The sequence below is a fragment of the Cottoperca gobio genome, chromosome 4, assembly GCF_900634415.1.
Source record: "Cottoperca gobio chromosome 4, fCotGob3.1, whole genome shotgun sequence".
NCBI classification, from domain to species: Eukaryota; Metazoa; Chordata; class Actinopteri; order Perciformes; family Bovichtidae; genus Cottoperca; species Cottoperca gobio.
In genome coordinates this window covers 20,187,187-20,208,256 of record NC_041358.1, presented here as the reverse complement: position 1 = coordinate 20,208,256, position 21,070 = coordinate 20,187,187, and the positions used below count along the sequence as shown (strand labels likewise).

General features: G+C 41.8%; 1 protein-coding gene across 1 annotated transcript in view; it reads right to left on the bottom strand.

The window, feature by feature from the left end:
• Positions 1-21,070, bottom strand: part of p3h2 (prolyl 3-hydroxylase 2) — a 55,443-nt gene that overhangs the window by 33,679 nt on the left and 694 nt on the right. The gene's annotated exons all lie outside the window — the stretch shown is intronic.

Here is a 21,070-nt window from a genome sequence, read left to right as displayed (position 1 = left end):
GTCAAAAAGCTGCACAGAAAGTACAGAAGTGTAGGAACAACAAGAGTAAGAGTTTACAGCCATGCTAGGGGCTCTGTGAGGCCGTTCTTCTATCACTAAAAGTAAAACATGTCAACCTTATGGTGGCACTAGAGGAAATGTCAGAGCATCACCAAACTCAGTAGGCTTCAATTTATGATGAGCATGAATGCCTCTACAACATTCCACAGCAATCCATCCAATAGTTGTTGGGATATTTCAGTCTGGACCAAAGTTGTGGACTGACCAGCTGACCACCCATTGGACAAAGCACAAGCATAACAATCTTGTTGTTTGTTTTTATTGTTAGTCCTTAAATCCTATTGCTTTTGGAGCATGCGGTTAGCAGATGGATTTTAAACCTCTGGGTAAATATAAACAAGCTAGAAATCAGCAAAAAACACAAAACCCTTGAGTATAAGAAGGACTGCCGCTTAACTGAATGACTGATGGACAGGCTGTCTGGAAACAATTCACTCTGACACTGTCTCAACAACAAACCCACCAGCAGCACCAAGCTCCATTTGGAATAAGTGTTTTTGGGTGAGTTTTTTTCTCATGACAGTGAGTGACTGACAGCAGCTAATGCCTCTGTGCCAGCCATCCTGAAACACTTAGAGACAGAGAAATCCATCTGTATCCCTCAGCCTGCATGGCGGGGCAGCCCACCTGGCAATGGTTTCTACTGCGGCCATGCTGGGTCACAGCCAATCAAATCAACACATATTCTACTGTACGACGGGACACCGGCCCCTTCCTCCAAACAGCACCTCGGGAAATAAAAACATGTGCAGAGATTACCTGTCGAGGTGAAACAGGAGTCACTATGAGATCAGCTTGGATTTGAGAGAGGTGGAAAAGATTTGTGTCGGCAGAAGGATGCATGTGTGGAGTTATTGCTTGTTGATGTGTCCCACCTGCATCAGCTTCCCTGCCTGTGTGTGCAGTCTTGCATGTATACACCTCAGGCAGAGGTTTGTATGAGCATCTGTGTGCTCATGAATGAATGTGTGTATCCGCACGTCCACCCGTGTGAACTCCAATCTGCCAGCTGGGGTTGAGAGTTTACAGACTCTCCGGCCTAATTGAGCAGGGAGAATAAATAACGATGAGCGCCGAGCCTCGAAAAGGCCACAAAGACCCCTCGAACGTCTCCACTGCCCCAGCAACGCACGAAAGACAGAGACAAACAGTCCTGGTTTTCTTCTGCCAAACACCACAACACAGACTAAGAGCTTCTCTTCCTCCAAGAATCTCAAACATTCAGACTCTGGCAGCTCTGATACTCTCCACTTCACTTACAAACTTATTTTCAGGGCTGTGACACTGGCAGGAAACAATGCCAGCTGCCACTTAAAATACTTAACAGAGAGGCTTCTGGATCTCAGCGATTATTAAACCCTGAGTGAGTATTTGGAGACGTTTGTTGGATGGATATTACCTGTAACTATAGAGGTGAGGGGCTCGAAGGTCTCAGTTTCAGGTCTGGACTGACTGCCCTGTTAAACTACTGTGAGGAAGTGGTTTGGCAAAGAAGGACAAGCAGGAGGTCTGGGATTAGACATCTGTTCATTATAAGAAGTCTGCTTCTCCTTTGCGGAGAATCGTGGTTGTAGCTGGCAGACTGTGGTCAACAGAACCCCCCTTTAACATCTGACTTTGTTTCACAAACACATCCTGAAGATTGAATTATGATATAGTCTAACATCTGAAAACACAGTTGATTTGATTGGGAGAGAAAGAAAACACATAACAGAGAAATATCTCAAAAAGGTCTAGAAACAACTGCAAGTACCCCACGTGCCTGGCAATTACAATCCACACACATCCAAGAACAGGCTAATTAAAGATTACGGAGAAAGTGAGAAATACCAGTCAGGTTTTGTAGGTTTACCCCTAATTGAATTACCTCAGTAATTTGCCTTCAGATTATCTGGCTGGCGAGTGACACTTTCCAAGAATGACACAACTTCACAAATGATGCACTGGATTGTTGTGTTGAACATGGATACACTTATGGATTTTAGCCTTATACATGAATGTTATTCAGTTCCTTGAGTTTTTTTTGGAAGAGGACTTTGAACAGACATACAGTAGGACCAACACTCCCAACCTTGGGGTTGGCTTACTGAGCGGTCATGCTATCAATGACAAAAGAGTTTTGGTTCATTAGTTTGTTCTTGTAAAAAAGATTCAGATTTCAGACCTTTAGAGCTGAAGGGAAAACCAACGTGAACAGAATAGACTACATGTTGGCGGAATATATTAAAACAACTTCAACAAACTCTCAAACTGATGAATAAACATGTGTCTTTTGAAGCCTGATACGGATTCATTAGTAAATTCCAGACTCACATTTTTCACATACACATGCTGATCCCAACATCCTGATCCAGGCCTGAGGATCTGTTGCCCCCCCTCACACTTTTTTTTTTATTACAGACATGAAAATGAGATTAACTGAGTTTACGGAAAGGAGGTAATGGAAAGAGGAAAATGTCTGATACTAAACTTGGACAAGATTCAGACTATGAGTCAGGAGGCCCGGGAATACACGTTTACTCATAAATCTGGAGTTTCTGGACAAGAAGAAGGCAAACAAGGTGCAAACAGTTGTGCCTCACGCTGTTTAATGTAAATGCAATTTTGCCTTTTTTGGATGCATGAATTCCCTAATCCCAATGATGTCAGTGAAATATCATCAGAATTTAAACATTTACAATTGTATCTTTCAGAGCATCTTTATATACTCATCCCTACATGCTCAGTCTACTATAGTATTAAAGCACATTGTGGGTGTGACTCTTCAGGAATAGCAATAAAAAGAGTCTTTCTAGGAAGGAGAAGAAAATGACAAACTGTCAAGTAAACCAAAATACGGGACACGGAGGCCAGAGTTCACCCCACCCAGCTGTTATACAGGAGGCCCGAGGGCTCAACTGGCCGATATTTCAATCAGCAGTCTTCCTTCTACTTCAGAGGACGTATTGATGTTAATTACTCTTTGGAGAAACCTTGTGTGACACATAGCTGGCTTGACCAAACTAATTAATCAGGGAAAGGCTAGAAGATGAGGGCAAAGGTCAGGTCTTTCACTGGAGTGTACTTCACTCAAAAGTTACAACACAAGAGGAATCCCTGTTGACAGATTTGTAACAGTGTGAGATCACTCTGTGAGTGCTATTACAGCTGCCTTGAACCAGTGTCTTAAATAACATACTTACAGCTAGCAAACATTAACAGAGATTCATAAAGACAGTTTGACTTTACTGGTACCGTATTTTCCGCACTATAAGGCGCACTTAAAAGCCTTTAATTTTCTCAAAAAGCGACAGTGCGCCTTATAATCCGGAGCGCTTTATATATGGATTAATTCTGGTTGTGGTTACTGATCTCGAAGCGATTTTGTGTGGTACACGGCGCTCTGTCAAAATGTTTTAGTACGACTTTGATAAACTACAAAGCCACACCGCTTGCAGCATTACGGCTACCGTAGTCAGGAGCGTCGCGGAGTAATACATACTGTGCTTCACCATAATATTACAGTGTGTGTGTATAAGGACCCCAAAATGGCACCTGTCAAGAGACACGCTTACGACGCGGACTTCAAACTCAAGGCTATCAGTCACGCTGCGAGAGAATTCAACATTAATGAATCAATGGTACGGAAGTGGAGGAAGCAAGAAGATGACCAGCGCCAAGTAAAGAAGACCATTTGGCGGTATCAGTTTTTTTTACGTGTTACAACTGAACAAGGTTGGGAGTTATTGTGAATACGCTCATTAACGTTTGAACAATGTTGAGAGTTATTGTGAACACGTTTAATAAAGTTTGACTGACTGACTTATCTGACCGTTTTGTTTCGCTTAATGCGCCTTATAGTCCGGTGCGCTTTATAAAAGTCAAAGGACCAATATCATCAGGAGACCAAGAGCATTTTTTATCTCAATCCTTCCACCAGTTCTGAAGATATATTTCAGTCTGGATCAAAGAGCGGCGAGGCTGCCCTCCCAACATGATCGACAGCATCAGCCGCTTCAGAAGTCTCCAAAACCCCATATGTTTATAGTAAAAAAGGGGAAATATGTAATCCCTGGCCACATGCTCCAAAGAAATAGTGGCCAGCATTGCAGCAGTACTACTGGGTCCAACAGTGATTTGTAACAGTTTGGTAGACAGAGACAAATAATGTCATCCTGCTGAGAGGGGCATCACATGTTGGAACGACTGACTGACGCGCTTAGAGCCAGCTCAAGGTTATTTCAACCCTCTCATACCTTCTTAGACCACACAGAACAGTTCCACTTAGTTTTTCCTTCCTCAAAAATACATTTCAGAGTGGAGCTGTTATATTAATTCCCCCCTCCGTATATCCGCTTGTCCAGACCTGAGTCATCCCACACACAGCTGCTAAAGTTATTGGAGAGAATGATTGAATATTAATGTCAATCGAAGAACTAGAAACATTGCCTGCATCCATCAAATGTAGTAATCTAGAGGGAAGAAAAGTCACTGAAAGCAGGTCTTTCCACTGAGTCACAGCTCAGATAACAGGATGTCCCCAGGGGAGGAAAGGAAATCCCCAGCTCTGGAGGGGAAAAACTCCTCCAGACTTCCCAAAACAAAGTCTTTCTGGAGAGCTCAAACACCACCACCACCATAACAACCTGGACCATGAGTGTCCTATAAAAGATGTTTTGTTTTTGGTTTTTTTAACGCTGAAGAAATGCGTCGCCATTATTAGTTTGGGCGGTTCCAACAATGTGACTCCCTGAGTAGGGGCTGACCTCATTTCCTCCCTGTCCGCAGCTGGCGAATGCTGAGCCCCTGAGAATGAAACCAGTCACATCTGTCCTTGTCTCGTCTTCCTGCCTCCCTTCACCCGGGACGGAGATGTGTCACGACGTCCAACCGCTGTTTCCATTAACTTCATTAGCTGCAGACTGCAGTCTCAATATTCCAATGACAGCTCTATTGTTTGGGTTTTATTGTGCGGTTGCGATGCCAGGAATTTGCTATGATCTGTGTTATGCGTGGCAATGTGAGGAAGAGTAATAGGTGGAAACAGTCCGAAAATGAAATAATCACAGTTATAAAACCCTGAGCTTCTCTATTTTTCACCATCCAGTCATCGGAAAAAGAGACTCACTTGATGTTTCTGATAGCCTGAGGAGGTACAGAGGCTACTAAACGATGTGTTAGCGGCTGAAAAAAAACATAATAACATGGTTAAAAAACAGAAAAGAAACCACAATCCCTAAATTACAAAGTAGGGGGTGACAGGGTTGATGACGTGCCTAAACTTTCACTGAACAATCCACAAAGGTATGTACCCACAAAGTGTTCGAATAAGCCGCTTGTAAGGCAGTAAATTATAGCTACTGTAGTCTTTCTAAGGCCCGCAGGATAACCAAGGATGAAGGATTGCTTTGAGTGTACATTTGAACACTAAGCCATGACAGCTGTAAGTGGTGGATCTGACAAAAACAAACTAGGTCTAAGACATTTCCTGAGACCAGAACATTTACCTTTCCTTTTAATCTCAAGCAGGTTAGGGAAGGTAACAGAGTACTCTGGTGTTTTTATTCTTACATAACAGAATGAGTTATACAGTAGTACTTAGGCCTGTCGAGATAATCACGTTATTGACTTATTATACGATGTAGGATATGACCTCAATCATTTTTGCTGACCTTGACATTGCCTCATGTGCTTACATGTGTATTTTTCTTTTTACATAAATCATTTTAGCCACCATGATGCCAAACATTATAAGACTTGGGCATTTCGCAGACATTGAGCATTTTTGTTAACAGAGAACAAAATAAAGTTTTGGTTGTTTCACATTTCACATTCCAATTCCAACGTCTGAATATTCTCAAGACGTAAAAGTGCACTGCTCTTTGAAAGGGTGCATTATTATTATATTATATTATCATTATATTGGTGGCTTAAAATGACAATAATATCATTCATCACAATTATTTCTGAGACAATATCCAACAACAGTAATTATCGTCACAGACATAATAGTACTAGAGGGCGACCTCTGTCTCATAGATAGCACTTATTCAGATGATACATGTTGCATGTTTGCCTCAAGGCATAGATGTGAGGACAGAACATAGCTGAAGGTGAGACAAGGCAGCCATGATTGAAAGCACACGAGGCAGGGGGATCTTCTTTTCCAAATACTTCACTCTGACACTGATGATGCACTTTAACTAGAGAGACAATAACAGATCTGTACCAATATGCACAGAAGCCCTTTCCATTCCACAGCTAATACCTCATCTTCAGGCACTGGATACTGTGACTAAGTATCCACCGCCACAGTTCATACCACTTTAACCATGACTGTGGTCTGACCTCATGGTTATGCTTCGAACATGAACAGTATGACTATACAACCATCTATTTTAGAGCTAGACCAATTGAATCAGTCGGCCCAATATATATCGGTGAAGATCAACTCATACTAGATACTTTATATCCATGTCGTCATTGCAAAGTTTGTCCACCCACGTTTATTTTTCAACCGTAAAATGTTCTGCTCAGTTTGCATCTCGGTCACAGCTGACATCTGAATTACACTTTAACTCCGTTTGTCTGAAACAAGTCTGACAGTCAGAGTCCCAAACGTCTCGATACAGTTTGATGCCTCGTTAGTTTTGTGTTCATACCCGCTCACACATGCTGAACTATGGTTTCAACAATTCTGTTTAGACATGTTTGGTGTGAAAGGGGCACACCTGTAAGAATAAGAGACTGAATTCATGTTGGAAAAACTATCATTTTACGATACGCATCATTCATTCCACATTTAAAATGATATTGTAGCGCATGAGCTCATCCTGGCCTGGCAGTGATGCGACGTCTGAAGCCAAGTCAGCGCCTGTGCATCCCATTACTGAGCCTCTCGGCTATGCCTCTCGCACCACACGTGCAGGCTGGGCGAATGCCTCCTACAGGCTGACTGTGCACTAAAACCTCACCGCCTAGTCCAGACACCACAGCCGTGCTGTACAGTAGAAACAAGCTGCTCATGGAAAACATGAAACACATTGCACCCGGCAAGTGAGAGGACACAAAAGTGCTGTTATTGTTGGCAACTGAGAGTACAGGCCCACACAAGACATAAAGAGAGAGGAGGCACAGAGGATGAAGAGGATGCTTCGTACAGACGGCATCATCAGTGTAAAAGTTCATTTAAATGAAAAGTTGAGACGTTTGACAAGATCCCTCGACGAAGATGACCTAATGTTTCGTGACAGCAGGTCAAACTGGTGCCAGCTGTGGCCTGACGTACTGTATATTAAAAGCTGTCAAGATAAAGTGAGATACTGCCAGTAGTAAAAGCAATAAAACTTCAGAGAAACTACACTATGGAATTCTAATAACCCGTAGCAAGATTTTCCCACTCAAACTGTGCATAACAAAGAATAGTTGTTTACTGTCCAACATCTACATGATTCTGTACAACGCCACAATGGCCCTACTGTACAGAAAGTCATATTGCTCTTTCTAGTCCCAATCTGAGTCCTTATTACAGACTCTCATGGGGAATTAACTGCTCATTTCCTCAGAATGACACACTCTCTAATATTCAATCTTTTTTTAAATCCTCTTTTATGAAGAGATGCGATGAGCCATCAAACCACGCAGCTGCAAGTCTCTCATTGGATCTGTTTGTATCCCTGCTGCTGCTTAGAAACCAGCCCACAAGGTGAGCTCCTTAATTCAGTAAGCAGCCTTTTTCTATGAGCAAATGGTAACTAAAGAATGGCGGACATGTTTCTCATCACCGTTGCTCTGGTGACATTCAACATCTTAATAAGTATGTGGTTCAGTTTGTGTGAACCACAGTTAAAAGTGAGGAATTTACTTTATTTATAATAATACACAGTTACGGATTTATTTCAGCTGTGCCAAGGCTGAACATCAAACCCCCGCAAACATATGATGTGAGATATTCTTAGAATTTAAGACCTATAATTAACTAAAACCACTTTAACTACTATGCACAGCCTTTTTTTAGACCATTAAAAAGCAAACATTTCCGCTTTGTTTGCCAGCAACATGAGAGGAAATATCTGTGTCATGAGGATCTCTAATGTGTTAGCACTTCAGCTCTATAACCATTCCTCTAAATAACAATACACAGGACTCCGAGGAAGCCAACAAAAGCTAAACGTATCTCGACTGCACAACTTAACAGCACTATTACATAATCGTGTAATCTTTTAAGTGGAAATCACAATGGTGGATGTTGCCTGCCGAGTCTTTGCCAATATAGATCATTAAAAGTTAATCATCAGTTTGGAATGCAGTGGTATAATAATTATTATTGTTACAAGATTAGACTTATTCTGTCTGTCAAATAAAGTGAGTTTTATAATGGAGTCAGTATACTTTAGTATCAACTTGGCCAGTGTTAATTATCCTATTATCAATTGTTTACTCACTATGATAAGCAACAATATACACAGCGTTACAATCCTAAACGCACAGTATAAACATTACATCACTGTGAACTGATAGAGTAATGTTGAGAATAATAAACATTAGACCCGTTGGTAACTAAGAAAAATATTAACACAGATTTAAGTCTAAAACTCAAGTGAAAGCCGTGTCTTATCAAGTCCATCTGGAATGTCCCACTGAATGGAAATGTACTCGCAGGGTTAACACCACCACAACAACAAGTACAACGGCAGCTAAAGAAACAAACAAACACAGTTACACCAAACTGGAAGGCAGTACAATCAAAACATCAGAAGATGAGGTCAAAAGTGAGTGATTACGTACAAATACAGGTGCAAGTGGAAGTTTCACAGTGCAAAAAGGAGCTTTTGAAGTGCATAAACCAGGGACGTGCAGTCAGGGGAGGCAGAGCCAACAAAACAACAAACAACAAATAACAATAAAATAAATATAAATGTATATTTGTCCACTGGTCTGTGCTATAACTGCATTTTCTGTATGATTCCAATAATTTTTATAGTCAAAATCGCTTAATTTGCGTATTCTCTGTTCAGATACAGGAGAGATGTGAGATGTGAGCTGAGCCTCCCCTTGGATTGCGCAATCCCTCGCAAACTAGGTTGAGCTGCATGCATTTGGCTCGTGCCTGTTGCCTATCTCTCTGTATGTGGCCAATATAATGTTTACAGACACTTTTATTATGCGTCCTGACTTTCCATAGTCCAGTTAATGTATGTGATGTATGTGTGTAACATATTTAGTCTTGCTGATGTGACATAAAGCCACAATGAAAAGACACCAGGTGAGGCAGGCAGTACTCTGCCTCACTGAAGGGGGCGCACGTGAGCCCGATACATGTACCTCTCTGAGCCGCTATAAATGTAACGTTCTTTTTTGGCCAAATATGTACCTTACCTGTGTGTGTATAAAGAATGCTGATATGAGATATGAAAAATAACCAGTAATCATGCTGCCAAGAAAATGGTGAATAAGCTACTCAGTTGGGTTCATATATTTGTAACTCTGACTCTGAAAGTGTCAGTGCCTCCCCAGCCATGAACCTCACTGCACATCACTGGCATAAACTAATCCATGTTGAGTATTATTGTCAGCCATGGATACAAAAGCAACCTGCAGCCCTGTTGTCCTCCTACCACGTGGTCTGCAGTAGTGGCCTGATGGCAGGCTCTTTGTACCGGGCTGGCCAGGACAGTGTAGGATGGCCTTGGCCCTCCAGAGGACTCACATTCTGTAAATACCTCAGAGTATTTTGCTGCTAAATTAAGAAGCATGTCGAACCTATTTTATTGGCCATGTTAAGATTTCCATACCAGAGAACAATAAAAGAGGGTAATCCTGTTTCTATTAAATTCCTATAAACCAGAGCTGACACAGCAGGAAGAATGTCAATGTTCCTCCAAGAGAAAAGACACAGCTGCCCTTGTTTAAATGACATTTATATTAAAATCTAAATATTTTTTTCCTCCTGAACAGCAGCCAAATATTTGTAGCGTCCCCCCAGCTTGACTGTCCTGACCCTCAGCCATATTATAGGGCTGGAAGCTTTTGCAACCTTTAGGTGGACATTTGAGTTGGGAATCACCAGAGGCAGCACGATACGATACTATCACGATACTTAAGTCATAATGCAATCTTATTACGATTCTAAACATTTAAGTATTGAGATAACATATATTGCCTTTTTTCAACTGCAAATTATGCAGTTTGACGCCGTCTTTGTTTTGACCAACTTCCTGCCAATCCCGCTGACTTTACGTATGACCTCACCAGAAAAAAAACCCCTCAGAACTATGCAGTGGACTGAAAAAGTATTTGTATTTGCAATATTATTAGTTTATATAATAAAAGATCCATACTGTGCATCGAAACAATATTGCCATGCAAAATATTGCGATACTATGCTGTATAGTTCCCCCCCCCCCACCCACCCCTACTGGACTCGTCACACCATGACACACAATTGCTGAATGAATAGCATATTTGCTAAAAGATTGAATCATTTGTATCAATATTAATATATCTAGGACTTAATCCGGGTTATAAGAACCAGAAACAAACAACTGGTCACTAAACACAAAAATAAAAGTACATTTGAAGTTTTCCAGTGCTTTCTCTCTGCTGCCTCTTCAATGAACAGTAATATCCACCATAACTACAGGAACCAGAGACGGTACAACAAAACAGCTTCTAGGACAGAACAATAAATGAGTGTAAACATGCCACACCATTATATAAAGCAGACATATTCAGGATGACACTGGATATCCTCAGCATGAACACCAAACAGCCTGTGAACTTCCTCGAAGTCTCTTTTCACCAGAACTGAACGCTTCTCTGGCCTTGGCTGTGCCACAATGTTTATGATCACAGCAGGCGGAAGAGTTTATTTTCCCGTATTCCTCTGTCTTCACAAGTTAAACGAATACTTCTGCATGTAGACATTCAATAAGACTGATGCCTTCCCTCTGTATTGAGTGCATGTGGTCACACGGTGATACGTCTTGAAGTGGCAGCGCTGAGGCTGTTTTCTTTCTGAAATCACGACGGGGGCCAAAAGGTTTACATTCTTTGAGGGGGCTCTCCCACTGGGTGACATCCCAGAGTCACTCTGAACACGTCACATAAACTGAACTTCCAAATCTTCCACTTTTAATGACTCATTACGAAATTGGCAAACATGGCCGAACATAAACTCTAGCCTTAAGCAGAATCCGACAGTAAAAAGCTGTCGTAAAATAAATAGCACAACTTGGACATTTAGTGTTTGCTGACGGCAGTGTTTAGGGATTTAAACAGGCCTCGCATAGTTTAGGATGGGCCTTTCTGAGTAAACAACTGTACATCATCCTGAGTGTCTTTAGATGTATTTGTTACTTTAAGAAATACTTATAGAGTGAATCAACCCATGGTTAAAAGTAGGAGTTGACATCAATATGTACTTTTGGATGTAAAAAAAACATTCTGATCACAAATCCAAATGCCAAACATGAAATACTCCCTGATGCAGGTGTTGTCAGAGCCGTAATTAAAGCTTTCAACAGCCAGTGCAGTGATTTTGTACCCAGAGGATGTAAGTCTTGTAAAAGAAGGCAAATCATTTTTTACATAGAACCCATAAAACCATGATTTGTTTTTGTATCCTGCAAATGTGGTCATGGTCGTTGCCACACGGTTGTTTTTTTCCGTGTACTCGCACCACTCATTTGGCATCGTACCATCACAGACACTTAAAATACACATGGCCTTATCAAACTGTGCTGTGAATAGCTTTTACAATTCTGACACAAGACACAGAGCACAAACTACCACTGAAACCCAATGTGAGTTTAACTTTGTATATGTACATTACTTTGAAAGCCAAATGTTAGCATGATGCTCTCTGCTCTCTGTTCTTGGATGTGAAAGGAGTAGCCTGTAGTGATACACCCAATGAAAATTAATGAGAGATAATGGCTTTAGCTTTTTAGCGTCTCTCAGCTCATTGTTTTGGATTTACAGCCTGCAACTGAACTGTTTCTGTTCACTGTAACCGCCATCATAGAAACGTTTTCGCCCGCAGCAGGCAGCTGTTTTTTTTTTCTTTTTAATTCCTAATATTCAGAAATACTGATTTGTTAAGATAATAATGTGTTGCAGCCCTGCTTTGAGCAGATGGGTACTAACTCTATTAGACACAATGATTAATTTGTTTTGATCTTTTATTTTCTTAATCAGAGCTGTCGGTCCTGAGTAACTCCTTCTGTCTTACTTTTTTCCCTATTAAATCAGAGCAACGCATCTTTGAAGCTTGCTGCAGGAGCCAGCAGGATATGATGCAGAATTGACCTGCCCTTTAACTCTTTGCAGATGATATACTCCTGCTTTTTGGACGAAAATAAATCCAAGCAACGGTTCCTTAAGGACATTTGGCTCTTATGAGGGAAGATCAACACGCACACACTCTCCGTGTTATCCTGTTTAATCACCATCTCAATCAACCATGAGATATGACCCATCCACATGATGTTATTGTCTTATTAGCCGAGCCACTAAGAATGACTTCTTATGAGCTATAGATGACATATGTGCTACCCAAATAAAGTACCTGAGTACACATTTCAGCCTCAGCTTAATGTTCTTCTTATCCTGTCACAGTACTTTGGTAGAGTAGACGGGCCCGTCTGTGGCTGCATATCGCTGTTTAGCACTGTTATTAGGTGCATTACACAGAGATCCGAACCAGATGTGGAGACGCTGCGAGATCAGTGTCAGGGTACAGGTCAACATGAGATCATGAAAACTACTCTTCTACTACTACTACTACTACTACTACTACTACTACTACTACTACTACTACTACTACTACTACTACTACTACTACTACTACTACTACTACTACTACTACTACTACTACTACTACTACTACTACTACTACTACTACTACTACTACTACTACTACTACTACTACCACCACTACTACTGACTTCTAAATAGATGTAATAATACTACCTGAGTGACCTACTTTCTAGGGCTGTATATAACGCTTTGCAGAATATTATTCTTGTTTAATCAATTCATTTCTTGTTCCAAATTGTCAGAACATAGTAAAGAATGCCCATCACAGTTTCCCTGACCCAAATAGCTTGTTTTGTCCAAGCAGAAGCGCAAAACTGAAAGAGATTAGATTTGCTAGCATAGAACACCAACAATACTTCACATTTGAGGAGCTGGAATCAACTTTAGACCTTCTAGATTAGACAACTAGACCTTCATTTTGATCTCAACTACACATCTGTAAAGTTTCGTGACTGTATCTTGCATAGTTGCGACGGTGACAAAATCTATCCAGACAGAAATATAAACACCTGGAAAATTACTCAAAACCTCGTCTGTAGTAGTTCCCACTTCAGTACGTGTCACCAGGAGCACATTTTGCCATGATGACACACAGACACAGACACACACACAGACACAGAGACACACACAGACACACACACACAGACACAGAGACACACACAGACACACACACACAGACACAGACAGACACACACACACACACAGACACAGAGACACAGAGACACACACAGACACACACAGACACACACACAGACACAGAGACACACACAGACACAGAGACGCAGAGACAGAGACACACACAGACACAGACAAAGACACAGAGACACACAGAGACACACACACACACAGAGACACACACACACACACAGACACACAGACACACACACACACAGACACACAGACACACACACACACACACACACACACACACACAGACACAAACACTGCATCTGGTAACAACATTAACACCTGAGATATACAGTTCATACATTCCATGATGAACAGAAATGTTATCGATTTACCAGAGAAGCTCTCATGTCCATACAGGACTGGGCCCCACAGAATAAATATTTATCAAACTATATTGTATACATTTCGGCTGTTGAAAGACATACGGATTCAAACCTTCTATACTTTAACTTAAAATAAAACTGCTAAACTTAGAAAATGAATTTTTCCACTTCAGAATTGAATTCCTGTACCCTCTACCGTCTTTGTGGTTTCCAGCCCGAAGCCCACAGTTCTCCACTTCCTGGAAATTATCTGCTGAGGACAGAAGCAACCTGAAACGTTAGCACAATTTATATCTCACGGTTGTGTGGAACAAGCTGTGGGGTGGACACAAGATACTTTTCTAAAACCTGTGGAACATTTTACACTTTGCGTGGACTAAAATGTTTGCTTAAATATGTGCCAACAGTTCTGTCAAGGCCAAATATGTGTTTAGTCACACTCAGAATATATCCTGAACTGGCTACCCGATTCAGGTGAACAAACATTTTGGTAAAAAGAAAATTAACAACACCCCCAGTCAGTGTACACTGGCCCTTTCTATCGCTCCTATTTTAACAGGTTTACAGTGTATGACACACCCATGCGTGTATGAATAAGTCAACAACAGAACAATCAGAGCCACTGCAGGGTTTACAGCGAACCACTAGTCTGAAGCAGTACATCATCATAACAGTCCAAAGTTGACTTAATAGCATTTTTCTCAGAAAGTCAGTGCAGGAAAACTAATTTTTACTCACTTTGTGTGCACTGTGTGGGCGTCACACTTCACTGTGAGATAAATATTTTCAGCTTTTTCATGATTTGATGGAAAAGAACGAGTGATGGTGTCTGTGTCACGAAAGATAGAAGCGGTTTCTGTGCTTGCAAAGACATTGTTGAAGTCACTAGTGAAGCTGAACAGATGCCTGGCTAACTCTGGTGTTTCCATCTCAGCCCTGATTTCTCCACTCAGACACCCGGGAGTCTTTGGCCAGACTGATAATCACCAAACACAAAGAATATATATCTCACACACACACACACACACACACACACACACACACACACACACACACACACACACACACACACACACACACACACACACACACACACACACACACACACACACACACACACACACACACACACACACACACACACACACACACACACACACTGGTGTTCCCCAGCTGTTTGGATCAAGACAGTGAATATTGGTCCAAACCCTCCCTTTTGTGACAAGTGATATTCTGATATTCCATAAATTGCGGTCGCTGTGATAAATATTTCACAATTAATCAAGAGTTTGGAACTTGAATCAAAAACAATATGATCATCAACTCCCGCAGCGGGCCGGTGTGCAGTTCTGTTCGGGGTCAGACACACATGCCAGCACTGTCACCTCCGATACAAGTCCTACTCCCAACCTGCTGCCTTCTCGTCCCGGCTCACAAACCGCTGCAGTGTTTCCAGCAGTGACCCATTAGCAGCCTCCTGCCTCCTCCTCTCCTGCAGCCGTTTAATTGTTAATCAGGGCAAGAACAATATTGGTGTGTTACGCCACAGCGTGCCCCCACATTCCTGTCGTGCGTTATCCTCTAAAATCCAGTCATGCAGAAGGCCTTTGGCACAGCCAAGTGCCACAATGTCTGGCCGTCTGGGCAGAGCACAGCACTGCACGCTAGGTTAGGGGAGCCAGGAGGGCAGCATGTTGGCACTGCAGGTGTGTGCAGGAGAAGGTGATGGGGATCATTGCTAAGGAGATCATTTACATTAATTAGGAAGACAGTATCCTGTGTTGTATCTCTTTACCAATAAACCTTTTCCATTATCAATATGATTTATTTTCTTGGACATTTTAAAAAGAGAGAAGACTTTAAAAGTATTTCTTTCTTAGAACTATTTGTGGCTTGATGTTTTACTGCCCAACAAGTACAAACCGAAATGGTACACATAAATCCCATCTATCAGCACCTAAATTAATTCTATTATTTATGTTAGTAACAGAAGAGTGAAATAAACTCTCAGCTCTGTCTTCTTGTGCAATAGTCCTTTCACTTCAGGGTTGGGTCTTTTTATTATTTCACAAACCATATGTTGTCACTTAATCCGTCACCAGCCGTGTATCAAGTGGCTTCCTCTGGTAAAAATATATTAGCTTGGTAGAACGTTTAAGACATACTGATAGACAATCAAACAGTACATTAAAAAGGAATAGTTTGACAATTTGCTGAGCAACTGTATTCATCACAAACTCTAAATGGACCTTTGTGTCAGTCTTCATTTCCTGTAGCGTGTGTTTTTCTGCGATTTCTACGTCTACGTCATTTGCTCCTGCACTACTTCCTGTCCCTCTCCCAGTCACTTTGCAAATAACCGCAAAACAACCCTGCTGATGCATCAAACACATACATCTGACTTGGCAGCAAACAACCTGCCTCTGAGCAAATTGCAGCGTTACCGCTTGCTTTATCCAATCCAAACACAGAGCTCAATCACCCTCAGTCTAAAACCCTTATTATCAGCTGCAGACGACTAATAACATCATCTGTGATTCGCATCTAGTGCGAATCACTCACTGCTACCTGTGCAAAAGCTCTTCACTTTCCACTCTAATGTTCACTACGTCCAACATTCCTCGCTGGGGTTCAAGCTGGAAACAGACATGTCCCCCCCCCCCCACGCTGGCAATTGCTCCCAATAATCTGGAAAGGGAAGAGCAAGCTGCCTGCTGTGTTGTAATCAAATCATCACGTCCTCGGTGGAATCGCGAATGGGTCGGACTCTAAGGAGAGAATTCCAGAGGAAGCTCACAACATCAGGCTTCAGAGACCGTCCTGACCTACTGTCACCTTTGAACATCGTGCTGGGAGACGCGGGGGAAGTTCTCTAAAGGAAATGACGATGAGATAGTAAATCAATCTTCTTACATTTGGCTATTTTCGGCATGGAGCTTGTAAATCTTTGTTCCTCAACATTAATGTTACATCTACATCGGTGGCTCCAAAATGTCTCGTCTGAGTTGGGGTTAAACCGGGCGCACTGGATGACCACGTCAACAGGGTCATTACGGAGCATCATCAACCCCCTTAATTCCTAGTAACTGCTGTCCCAATCTCCCCTAACTCATCTGGAATATAGAGAATCATTATCATCAGCGGATATACAAAAACCAAGCTGTCAAACAATCCCCATTATGGTCTGCTTATACGAGATGGAATGTATTGTGAAATGAGCACAGACACACACACACACACACACACACACACACACACACACACACACACACACACACACACACACACACACACACACACACACACACACACACACACACACACACACACACACACACACACACACACACACACACACACACACACAACATGGCACGAGTGTGTGTGACTAGCTGTCCCTTGGCACTGCATTCAGGATTAAAAGAGAAATCTGATACGTTATGTGGATGTCCAAATCAGTGTTGATTGTTAATGTTGTAAATTGAAGTAATCAATTAAATCAGTGCAATATTTATTGAGGAAGCTGCAAAATCTACTAACCCATCCAGCAGCATCTTTTGACGTGACGTAGTTGGAGGCAAGGAATAACTACAAACTACTTCAGCTTGTATTTCTCTGGGTAGCCAGGGGGGGTGCTGTAGATGTCGCGCAAAAACAGAACTTTGTTGTAAATTCCAATGTGTAAATATATTTAACCCCAGTTTTAACATCCAGTTTCATTCAACTTCCCATTAAGAAGCTTTAAGGTTTTTAAAGTGATCTTATCCCACTCTGTTTCACAATATCGTCTGCATTCTGTATAATGTTGTTCAAGCTCTTCGTTTAAAACTTCATGTTTACGCGGAGTTAAAATATTTAAACCCAAGACTCCATGTTTTTTTACGCCTGCTTCTTTCAAATTAAATGAAAATATTTTAGATGCCTTCAGCTTCACTTTGTAGACAATTCCTACACAGCCAAAACTCACTTTTATTTGGTATCTTTGGGATCTCCACTAGGAATTTTGGTTTGAAGAATGTTTGGCTGCACTGCAGGAGTGTGTAGTAACTGACCAAATAGTGGGTCATGGGATTTCAGAGCTTATGCCTAGCCTTGCGTATACCTAAGGCTCATCATTTTTTAAGGGATTTTCAAGGAAAAATACCTAGACTCTCAGAAGAATAGGACAGTTTAAAGATATTTTTACTCAGATTTAATGTCCCACCACAATTAAAAAGGACCTCTTGCAATAGAAAATACTTGCAGTAATAGAAAATGAAAATAAATACAGGAAATGCAAATTACTACTTCAAAAGTTCACCTTAGTAGAAATAAAGGCTACAGTGTTTGCAACTCAAACCCAAATTTGTTCCTGGATATTTGTATAATGATTTTTATTTGCTTTTTATCAAAATAACATTGATAAATTCACTGTCCCGCAATAATGTGCCCTTCTTTCACAATCACTTCTTGAAATAGCCGCACCATGAGACCGTTCAGATGAGGGATATGGAGGCTGGAGATACGATCTCTTCTTGCCTCTGAGGGCAGTTCAGGGTCTTTGAATGCTCTGCGGTTGGGCAACTGCAGCGAGAGCTGTGGACAGAGCCAGAGATCACTGGAGGCCAATCGGAGTCCAGCCCAATGGCAGCTACAGAAGTCTCCCTTTAATACCGGCAGAAGGTGGCGTGTCTCTCTTTTTTTAGCCTGAGTGAGGAGAACAGTTGGCGACTGTGGAGCCTCTTATAACAGGCCCAATGGCAGCATTGTGCCAGAGGCTGTCAGGAGGAGGGTGTGTGACGCTGGAATGTGCAGGAATGTTATTTATTTTCGCAAACACCACCAAGTACCCCCATACTAACACACGTGAGGGTGCCTGCACACACACACACACACACACACACACACAAACACACAAGGTTCAAATACTAATGTGCATATGTACACACTGACTGGTCTGATGTGCTCTGATCGGCCCGACCAATGGGAACGCTCCAGCTCAGCCTCTCCTTACCTGTGGTAAGATCAACATCATAGCTCTCCGCCTTGATGTGCTGCCATGTACTCAGTTCATAAAGACGTCAACACAGAGGAGGCTGCAATAAAGATCTGCTAAAAACATTCACGGAAGCTTCTGCTTCTGCTTTGTTGCGAGAGAAGAAACTAGATGTGCTACATCTTCTCCAAACAGATGTTAGAGAAATCATAATTATTTTCATAAAAGATTAGTAATATTTTTACAGCTGGGCAGGGATCTGTGTGTAAGGCCATGTCTATGCTCATGTCTAGACAGGAGCATGCACTTTTATGAGAGGATCACATCAGCTCTTAGTCTTTCGATTCAGAAAAGAAATATGGAGAAACCGTTTGCCCAGTAGACAGTAACAGGGCAGATTAACTTCCCACCACTTCTGAGCGGGGGAAGCTGTGTGTCATCACCCTGGCATTTGGAGCTGGTCTGCAGTCAGTGACAGTGGAAGTCGACCGGCTCTCAGGTTCATGTGAGGAGATGGTGCCAGCTTCCCAACCGGGTTAAAATGTCACTCACTTGCTCACATGAAGGTAAAAAGTTGAACAATACTCAACCACAGCCTGAGTTCATTATTTGTAAATACTAACATGTGGTCACCGCTGTATGATGGTCACACTTCAAGCCACCTGAACTACAAGTGTTCGCCCCCCCCGAAGTGTCCTGAAGTTGACCCTGACTGTGCTGTTGAGGGACGGATGCAGAAAGACAATTTCCCTGCAGGAATCATTGTATCATTGTTGCAGTCACATATCTAATTGTATGCCTGCACGTTGAATGCAGTGTTTGTAAAGCTCAAGTTCCACTCTTTTTCATTGGTCGGAAGTTCAGAATAATAGTCGGCATAATAAAAAGGAGGTCGGGAGACATTCAGAATGTTCCCGTTACAGTTTCTTCTTCCACACAAAACATGCCAAGAAAAACCTGCAGTAATACTAATGAATACATCAAATCAGAACAATGTGGGGTTTCCAACTCTTTCTAAATAAGGAGCTTTGAATAGAAGTATCCGTCAAATGGCAGTTGTTCTGAAACTGATGGCAAATATTCAACAGATACATCACAGTCACTTGCTCCTCTGGGACAAATCTAGCACACATAGTCTGAATCAGCAATTACACTTTGTTCCCAGCTCTCCTGTTTTATCTGTCTCTCGGATTGTTCCCACGCCTAGCACTCAACATCGCCCCGGCCCAAAGATGAACCTCATGGGAAATGCTGCTCTGGAAATGTGTATGAATGTAGAGCAAATAACAAATAACAAATAATTCTACTGTGTAGAGAGGAAAAGTAGCAGTTTAGGTGTGTTGCAATAATGCAAAATCTCACTGAATCTATCATCTGACTGCACTTTTAAGTTACGCAATCTCTTCTAGCAAGAGTGTCGATTCCAATGTGGAAGTGGGATGAAGCAGGGATGAAGCATGAAAGAGAAAGAAAAAGTTTGGGCCGCCAAAATAGAAAAATCCACAAACATTGGCTCAAAACTAACACTGCACACAGAGGAGCCATAAAAACCAAAGTGCGGTTGTAAACAAAGGACTGAAGCAAGTGCACAGACATTTGTAGAGTCAGCCTGCTGTGATCAGGCAGCTGGGCCTTGATCTGCCTGCAACTAAATCTAAAAGCAACAACATAGTAGCCTTTGACATGAGTGTGATACAGACGCATGTTACATTACATCACACTGTTGCCTATTGTTGCTGTCGGGAATGAGAACATCTCACTTTCACAATATGAACTTTTAAAAGAACTAAGATATAAAGCTTTAGTTTATATATGGTTCCTGTACAGTCCGACTGATAGTATCAGCAGGCCACTATTGATTTATCAGTAAGTATCAGATATGTGGTACATTTTATCCTGCACTTAAAAAGTACTTTATCTCGACCTCAACATTGTTAGGTCTCTATTTCTGCTGTGAGTGATCGAAATCAGAGGTCGAGATTTGTAACAAATGCATTCCTATGTCAAATGTGTGTGTGTGTGTGGGGCACTTGCGTGTATGCCCAATTGTATAAGTAGCTCTACAAGTACTGAAGGGTACTAGTAAAGTGGCAACACCTTGAATCCCCAGAAGCAACTACTTGTTTTCTACATGTGTGCTGTGCAGCTGACCTCTCCTTTCAGCACTCTGCATCACGTTGCTGGGCAGCAGCAACAGCTGATGATGAAGACTGGAGCAGGTAGA